The sequence below is a fragment of the Choloepus didactylus genome, chromosome 2, assembly GCF_015220235.1.
Source record: "Choloepus didactylus isolate mChoDid1 chromosome 2, mChoDid1.pri, whole genome shotgun sequence".
NCBI classification, from domain to species: Eukaryota; Metazoa; Chordata; class Mammalia; order Pilosa; family Megalonychidae; genus Choloepus; species Choloepus didactylus.
In genome coordinates this window covers 81947031-81956641 of record NC_051308.1, presented here as the reverse complement: position 1 = coordinate 81956641, position 9611 = coordinate 81947031, and positions in this window count along the sequence as shown.

Below are 9611 nucleotides of genomic sequence, written 5' to 3'. Positions count from 1 at the left end.
AAATCCACTCCACCAAAAAAACAATAATTCAGACATCCACCATCGAATTTCAGACACCCCAGCTCCTGCCAACATTTGGTTTTATTGGTCCTCTTCTTACAGTTTCTCCTCCAGCAACAATGTTTCATGTTAAGTAAAAATGTATCCTAGTTCCTGGTGGCATTTCTGACAGCTTGTAGAAGAGGGAGTTCCACCTGGCAGATTCTTGGAGTGTCTTTCTCACCTTTCAAGCTGACCCCTCCCAGCTGAGCCTGGGCAGACAGTGCGCCCCTTTCAGAGCCTGGTCCTCCTCCAAACATTCTGCAGACTCAGAACTGAGAGGCTCAGAGCACACAAATTAAACAGTCATTTATAGTGTAAAGGAAGCTCCTCTCTGTAGTAGCTGCTGGGCAGCAGCTCTGGGGTCCTGCTTCTCTCAGTTTGCTCCTTTGAGAGCCCTGAAGGAAGGGGCTCCTGCTTGCCCAGCCTGCACCGAGGTGTGGGAGTTGGGCTCAGGTGCTTGCCTCCAGGTCCGACTAGCTGGCTGAACTTGAACAAACCACGACACTTTCCTCATCTATAAAAGGAGGTGTGTGTGTGGTGTGTGTGTGTGTGTGTGTGTGTGCATAGGGATGTGTACATGTGTAGCACTCAGTAGCTTTCAACTTCTGACCTTCAGGAACCACAGTGAGGATAAATGAGGGCAAAGGACTCTGGCCTCCAACCTGGAAAAGCGCTGCTTTTATTTCTTTCATATGTGTGGTGGAATAACCCAGTGATATATTAACCCATCTATTAATTTGTACTTCATTTTGGTGGCCACAAGAAACTACAAAAAAATGAGGTGAGTGTCCCCCCCTTCCCCCCCAAATCTTAAGAAAGTAGCCAGACTTTCCATTTGGAATTCTGGCCTCCATGCTTAGGGGTTTGTTAACAGCTTTGGAGTTTCAGGGCAATAAAAAGTGATGCATGGGGAAGACCATCCACCACCAACCAATGTGTTTTTTGAGGGGAGGTGATCCTCCTGGAGGAGAGGAGAGAGAGAGCCCCAAAAGGGAAATGGTGTGGTGGTGGGTGGCTGCTGTGTGTTTCGCTGGGGGTGGGTCTCTGTGGACAAGTGTGGTTGGTGAAGGGAATCTCCAAAAGGGACATTTCTGTGTCTTCTTGAACAGCAGGGTCTGAGGGAGGGCAGTGCTCCCTTTGCAAGAAGTGTCAGTAAATGAGGAGCGGGCAGAGCCTGTCCCCAGTGACCGAGGGGTGGGAGAAGGAAGAGGTGGCTCCAATGGTTGGATATTATTGACCTTGGACTTCTTGGCTACCATGGTGAATAGGGATTTGGGGCCAGATTTAATTTCCTTTAGAAGAATGAAGTGTAGTGGGACCCCTGGAATGTGCATGATGCGGTGGGAATCCTGCTCTTGTTTAGTCTTCTAGATTAGAGTTCTTTTGGAGAAAGGATTTTGTGACTAAACATTTGCACCCCCTGTACTGAATGACCTCTAGGTTTCTTTCCAGAGCAGGCAGTCCACAATGCCTTAGCTTCAATGGTCACTTGAGGGGCTGGTGTCCCAAGCTGGGGGAAATCTTCTCTTATGTCCTCCCTGGCCTGGCTCTGCACCAGCAGGCACTTTTCTGGAAATTGTACAGTTACTGCCATGGTTGGGGAGTCAAATAGAGTCCTCCTACAAATGTGGGACACAGTTCACGGAGCACACATGAGACTTTGAGAGTGGCAGAGCCTGATGCCTGTTTGGAGATCCTGGACCCAGCCCTGCTTGAACCAGCACTGATCCGATGAGCTGGAAGCGCTCTAGTGAAATCATACGTTCAGCATGCTGGGCAGCTTTGCCGCCATTACCCAAAGGCACAGCCTCTGCCGAATCGGATGAGTCACTGGCTCTACTGGAGGGCTCATTGAGGGTTCAAGTGACAGACGTGCCCACAAGAGTGGTCACCCAAATGTATAAATGAGTTGGAAGTTCTTATGTGCCCATTACATCAGTAACTGTCCTTGGGCTTTCACTTGCCAGCAGGGTATAAGGGGTTCCAGGGTCTGCCCCACAGGCTCCTTCTGTCCCCAGAACTTAAGTCCAAATACGTTGTTTGCTTGCTTGTTCTCAGGCTGCATATTTACCTGGAATTTAGGGGGCTTAGGCTGCAGGCCCTGTGAGTCCTAGGGGCTGTAGAATGTTCTAAGTGGGGAGAAGGAGGAAGATTGAGACCGGGAAGCATTCCTAGGTAAGCATTTCTGGTAAATCACCTAAAGAGATCTTGGAAGAAAAAGTCCTGAATCTCCAACTCCAATAATAACTTTTATTACTTCTTATCTTTTTCTAAATAAATGCACTCTTTCATACCCAATTTTATACTAGCAATTTTGTGTTTTTTTTCTTACAGATGGTACCAAAAACTGGGTAAGATTTAGGCATTATGAAGTCCAGCTCTGCCCCTGTTTCTGCTAATACATGTGTGAGCCTGAACATTAGTTTGCAATCAGTGACAGGACAAGAGATGTGTCCAGGATGATGCATTTTGTCCATCACACACCGTTCCACCCAATCCTCATGGCCATTCCAAAGCTCAGGTCAGGGAAAATGCCTGAAACTCTTCTGTCCAGTCTTAGCTAGGTGTAATGTTTTCCTGTTTTGAACTGTTCTGGACGTTTTCTTTGAAATTTATATAGTAAGCTCTCATGTGCAACTTTATGATATTTCTTCTGTTGTTTGCCTTGAGTTGAAATTTCAACTCCAGATTTTTATTCACCCTTTTATATGTTATAAAACTTTTTATATGTTGTATGTCTTATCTCTCCAAATCAGAGTGTAAGCCCCTTGAGGACAAGGACTACCTTTACAAAAAGAACTTCATATTTCCCAAGGAGTCTGGCTCACAGTAAACATCTCAACAAATATCTGCCCATTTACTTGAATAATAATAATACCAACCATACTTTCAAAGTTTTAAAAAATCTATTATCTTATTCAATTAAAAAAAGCCAGAACAGGTAGATATTTTCTCTGTCTCATCTAACTGAAAAATTTAGCTTAGACACAGCTCAAGTAGGAACCAGACATAGTGTTCTAATATAAAACAATTATAAACCATTTTAGATAGGTGACTCCATCTTCTTTTAAGTTCTTCCAAGAAAGTAAAAGTTTACAGCAAGTTCTTTTCTAGCTGGTCCAGTTCATCAGAATGCTTTCTCTTGCAGGTTGCCTTAATATTCCTTTGCTGTGATTTAAAGTTTGCATTTTCTGCCATGCCATGAGAGAGATCTTTTCAAAACACTAATTATGTTAGCCTCCTGCTTAAAACCCTGCAGTAGCATCTACTGAGTTGAAAGAAGCCCAGCCTCTCCCGTGACTCACCGCCCTGGGGGTGCTGGCCTGCCTGCTTTCCTAGCCCTGCTCTAGTCACACGGCCATCCTTACGGTTCCTGGGACACACCAATGCTTCCAGCCTCAGGGCCTTTGCATGTGCTGCACCTCTGCCTGCTGCTCCACCAGCTCCTTATCCTTTGGGTCTCTGCTTGAAAATCACCTCCTCCAAAGGGCTTAGCTGACCACCTTTCACACGTAGTCTCCTGCTCTTCCAGACTTTATCACACTGTATTCATTTCCTGGACAGAGTGCTTCACTGTCTGAAATAATTTTAATTACTGGCTGCTTCCGCTATTTATGATCTACTTTCCCTATGAGACGTAAGTTCTTTGAGGGCAGCAGGGACCCTGTCGGTTTTATTCACCCCATCGCCCATTCATGCTTGTCACCTGGAAGGGGTTCAATACATGTTTGTCAACTGGAGGAACAGAAACGTTTAATTTGTTGATTTGGGGTAAAGGAGGGCTCAGGACCTACCCTGAGAGTGGTTGCATGGGGCTTGCCGGCATCTGGAGGCCGTGGCAGGGAGGCTGCCTGATGGCCTGTGACCATCTTTTTTTTTTTTTTTTTGGCTTGTATATAAAGGGGTTTATTTGGTTACACAGCCACAGTGTTAAGGCCATAAAGTGTCCATCAACAGAGGGTACCTTCACTGGAGAAAGGCCATTGGCATCCAGAAAACCTCTGTTAGCTGGGAAGGCACGTGGCTGGTGCCTGCTCCAAGTTCTGGTTTCAAAATGGCTTTCTCCCAGGACTTTCCTCTCTAGGCCACAGCTCCTCTTCAAAATGCTGTGACCATCTTTTGATCAGCTCAGTGAGCTGGCCTGGCTGACAGGGCCCTGGTCTCCTTCTTGCTCTCTCTGTTCTAACCCCTTTTCTAGACACTCCCCAAGTCATAAGGCACCATTCCCCTGCCTCTGTCCAACAGATCTGAGAAAATGCCAGTGGGGAGCTGGTGAGCCCCAGGGCCTGGGTATCTGGCTGGGTGGTCAGGTGTGAGAGACCCCCCACCGCCCCTCACAGCCCTTGCTTTCCCCGAGGCCTCCAAGGGAGAGCGTTTGCTACTCAGCATGGCTGAAGAAATAGACTTAACAGTTTGTCCTCTCGAGGGAGGTGGATCAGGTAGATGAATCCAGATGAGATTTTATAAGATACCATTGTCTGAGGTGACAGCAAACAGCCGTTTCAGGACCCAGGGTCTCACCTGGGATTTGGTGGATAAAAGAATGAGAAAGGGAAATCAGCTTCTGAGGCTTTTTCCAGCTGCTCAGCCATAATACAGTCCAAGAGTTGACCTTTAATGTGGGCGTGCGAGGGCAACCTGCTGGGACAGACCAAAAGAATCAAGCCAAGAGATACTGATGGCAAATCTAAAAAAGCCAAGGCTGGAGCAGCCGGGAGCAGCCTTGCAGGCAGGGCAGCCAGAGAGAAGGGAAAGCAAAACGGCAATCAAATGTTTGAAATGAGACCAGTGAGTCTAGAGGCCTTTCGTGGAGGCTTGAAAATAGTGGGAGCTACACCAGGCCTGAAAGCCAAACAGGCAGAGCTTAGGGGTGGGAGGGTGTGATCATCCCAACTCCCCACCCTGCAGTAGGATGGGCAATGGGAGAAGGAAACAAGGCAAGTGAGAGACTCTTGTAGGGAGAAGGAAGGGCAGTGTTTGAGGAAAGAGGGTTGGAAAATATCACCCTCCGCTCCCCGGAGCAGAATGGGCAATGCTGGGGTTGCCGGGTGATGGGTGTCACACAACCTCAAACGGCATTTAGTGGCACTTGGCAAAGCCCATTTCATGCAATTGACCTAATTCAAACCTATGAGGAACCTATTATCATCTCCATTTCCTAGATGTGGAAAGTCAGTTGAGAGCACTGTAGCTCAGGAACGGACTTAGGGATTCCAAGTTGACCCTCTCACCTGGCAGGTGAAGAATCTGAGTCCCAGAGAGGTGAGGTGACTTGTTCCAGGCTGCACAGGTGCCTTGGGAACAGAACACTCCCCTGCATATAAGCCTGCCCACTCCCTGTGCAGTTCAGATGGGGCTTGCTGGGTTGGTGGGGGTCTAAGCACATGGGTGGAGGCCATGGGTGGGGTGTGCTCCACAGCCATGGTCTTAACCTCAGTACTCCGCTGCCTCTTGGCTTTTTTCCACACACTCCTCCAGGGCCTGAGACTGAGTAAAAGACCTTAATGTGGGAGGCAGTCCCCAGAGTGACTGCTTTACCTTTCAATAAGGGTCTCCTGGCTCTAAGTGGCAGCCAATTGCTGCTTTCAGCTGCCAAGGCCCAGGGGTCACTTCTGAGCCCTACAATGCCAATCTGGTCCTGTTCCCAGAAAACTGTGGCATGGCCCTCAGGCTACTCAGGCAGTTGCATTGCACTCCAGGCACTGGCATTGCCCAGCCCTCAGAGGCTGAGAAGCCCCCTCTGTATACCGGAACCATCGTGCTGCCAGCTTCATCTCTTGCACATCTATTCTAGAGGTGGGCCAGGATGCCAATCCCTGATGGGCAGCCGGTGTGAGTCTGCACGTGCATTTGTGTATGTGTGCAAGCTTGTGTGCATGTATGTGTGAGTGTGGTGGAATGAGACTGCAGTTGAACATTTCCAGGGTATCTGTAATAAGGGATCTGTGAAGCTCTCTCTCTTTCCTGGAAAGAATAGGATGTGTTTAATGACTCTGTTGTGCTCTTCAGTATTTCTTCTGTTCCAGAGTCTCCCACTTGCTTTGTTTCCTTTTCATCCCCTTCTTACTGGAAGTGCAGTAATTAGATCTGTGCCATGAGAATCAGCCCAGTTACGGGAGCCGGGGAGAGCAAGGGGAGGTCTGCGGCCCCAAGTCCCGCCCAGGCCCTTTGGCTGAGCCCCTATGGGTCAGCATCCCATTTCCAGGCCTCAGAAGAGGTCTTGGGGTTCCTGGGTGGGTTGGCTGGTCGACAGAGAAGCAGAGCTTCAGGCTGCTGCAGGAAGACTTTGTGCACCCTCCGGTTCCTCAAGGCACTTTGTGTTTTGGTTCTCCCACCCTGGGGTGTTCTCTACACTATCCCACCCCAGACACTAGTATTAGAATCTCTGGGGGAGAAGGCCAGAGCAAAGTACTTTTATAAAACTCGCCAGGTGATTTTAATATGCAACTGACACTGAACCACTGCTGTCAGAGACGAATCTGTAAGAGCAGCCTGTGAGAACTTTGATCAGATGCTGGTTTGGGGCACATGCCGGTGAGGCAGATCTGTGGTTTGAGACATCACCTCTAGCAGGCTGAATAATGGTCCCCAAAGAAATCAGATCCTAGACCCTGGAATCTGTGCATGTTACATTATAAGGATAAGGGCCTTTGCTGATGTGATTACGTTAAGGATCTGGAGATGGATTATCCGGGTGGGTCCTAAATGCAATCATGTGCATTGTTATAAGAGGGAGGCAGATGGAGATTTCACACACACACGGGAGGAAGTGATGGTAAGATGGAGCAGTAAGAGATTTGAAGATGTGGGCCTTGAATCTTGGAGTGATGCGGCCACAAGCAAAGGAATGCCGGCTGCCACCAGAAGCTAGAAAAGGCAAGAGACAGAGCATCTGGAAGGAGTACGGCTCTGCTGACACCTTGATGTTGGCCCACTGAAACTAGTTTCAGACTGCAGGCCACCAGAACTTTGAGAGAATAAATGTTGTCTCAGGCCACAAAGTTTGTGGTGATTTGTTACAGCAGCCTTGGGAAATGAATACACTGACTGCCCATCAGGGGAGGCCCTTTGGCCTGTCAAGCCAGTGTTACCCCTTCTGGGTCATTTACCTCCATCCCCTAGCCCAATGCACAATGCACATGAATCTAATCCGTTAGCCAACTGGCCAACTAGTAGAAGCAGAGACCAGCCCCATGCTGGATACAATGGCAATCACCAAGCACGATGGGTGCCAGTGTGGAGCCCTGGGCAGGGCTGGGGCTGAGTCAGAACTCTTCGGTTGGCATCACTGTTGCTCTTCTATCCACTGGTCATGTGATGCTCCAGGAGAACTTTAAATAGACCTGGAAGAGTTTATATAGGCAGGGAGAGGGGGCTGTGGTTAACGAGATGGCTTCTTTGCAGGGGATAGGCAAAAGTTTGAAGATAGAAATGTGCAAACATTCTGCAGAAACAAATGCATGGCACAGCTTGGCTGGAGCTGAGACTTTGAGGAAGCAGGTGGTTCTCAAACTCCTGTGTGCCAAATTGCTGGAGGGGTGGTGCCTAGGAATCTGGACACTCTTTGCTTCTCCGGAGAAGCCTCTTTATACGCTTCCAAGAGGGCTTTCATGCTACATTTGAATTGACTGTTAATCAGTCTCAGCCTTTTATTGTATCTGTCTAGTGCTTCACAAAGTTTAACAATAGCCATCTGTGGAAGCAGAATAAGGGCCCCGTTCTAGTTTGCTAATGCTGTCAGAATGTGAAACACCAGAAATGGATTGGCTTTTCTAAAGGGGGTTTATTTGGTTACACAGTTACAGTCTTAAGACCATAAAATGTCCAAGGTATCAACAATTGGATACCTTCACTGGAGGATGGCCAATGGTGTCCGGAAAACCTCTGTTAGCTGGGAAGGCGTGTGGCTACTGTCTGCTCTGGAGCTCTGGTTTCAAAATGGCTTTCTTCCAGGATGTTCCTCCCTAGGCTTCAGCTCCTCAAAAATGTCACTCTTAGTTGCTCTTGGGGCGTTTGTCCTCTCTTAGCTTCTCCGGAGCAAAAGTCTGCTTTCAACGGCCGTCTTCAAACTCTCTTTCATCTGCAGCTCCTCTCTCAGCTCCTGTGCATCCTTCAAAGTGTCCACTCTTAGTTGCTCTTGGGGCATTTGTCTTCTCTTAGCTTCTCCGGAGCAAAAGTCTGCTTTCAATGGCCGTCTTCAAACTATCTCTCATCTGCAGCTCCTCTCTCAGCTCCTGTGCGTCCTTCAAAGTGTCCCTCTTGGCTGTAGCAAGCTCGCTCCTTCTGCCTGAGTTTATATAGAGCTCTAGTAAACTAATCAAGGCCCATGCTGATGGGTGGAGCCACATGTTCATGGAGATCATCCAATCAGAGTTATCACCTACAGTTGGGCAGGTCGCATCTCCATGGAAACACTCAAAGAATTACAATCTAGTGAATGCTAATATGTCTGCCCACACAAGATTACATCAAAGAACATGGCATTTTGGGGGACATAATACATTCAAACTGACACAGCCCCCAAGGATGTCCACAGCCAAATCCTCAGAACCTGACGCTATGTTACCTTACATGGTAAAAGAGACATTTCAAATGTGATCAAGGTTATCTGAGGGTGGAAGGTCCCCAACCTCACCAAATGAGTTCTTAAAAGCAGACAACCTTTCCTGACTGCAGGGAATCAGAAAGATGGTGGCACGAGAAAGACTGGACCCATAACTGCTGATTTTGAAGGTGAAGGAAGGGAGCCGTGAGCCAATGAATGTATGCACTCATTAAAGGTTGGAAAAGGCAGGGAAGCAGATTCTCCCTTAGAGTCTCCAGAAAGGAATACACCTTGATTTTAGCCCATGTCAGACTTCTGACCTACAGAATTGTGAGAAAATAAATTTGAATTGTTTAAGCCACTGAGTTTGTGGTATTTTGTTAGAGCAATGATAGAAAACTAGAATAAATAGGAAAACTTTGGAAGACAATGGCTCAATGCTTTAAAAATTCTTAGGGAAAAAATCCTGCTTAGAACGCTATATTCAACCAACCTATAAATCAAGAGGATACATCAAACATAAAACATGATTATATATCAGACATATAAAATCTCAACAATTTTACCTATCATGCACTCTTTCTTAGAAAATTACCAGAGGATGTGTTCCAGCAAAACAAAAGAGTAAGTAAGGAAAAAGGAAGACACAGGATCCTGGAAACAGAGGCTCCAACACGGGAGAGAAGCAAAGGGAATTCCCTAAAATGATGGTAAAAGTTAACAGGTCTACAATCAGTGGAAACTGTGGAGGAGCTGTTCTCTGGATGTGTATGAAGAAGTGGATCTGAGCTGCAAGAGGTGGGCTGTAGTGGACATGGAGCTTCCCTGCCCCAAACCCTCTTCAAGGACAGGCTTCAGCTGTCAGCCCCTTCGCAGAGTGCCTCAGCTGCAGAGAGCCATCTTGCCCAAGGTCACATAGCTTCCTTCTGCGGTTAGCCCCACCTGATCCAGGCAGGGGCATAAAGGTGGCCTTTTGGCCCAATCTGGGCTAACTCTGATGGGCCATTTCAGTTCTTGCTCACCT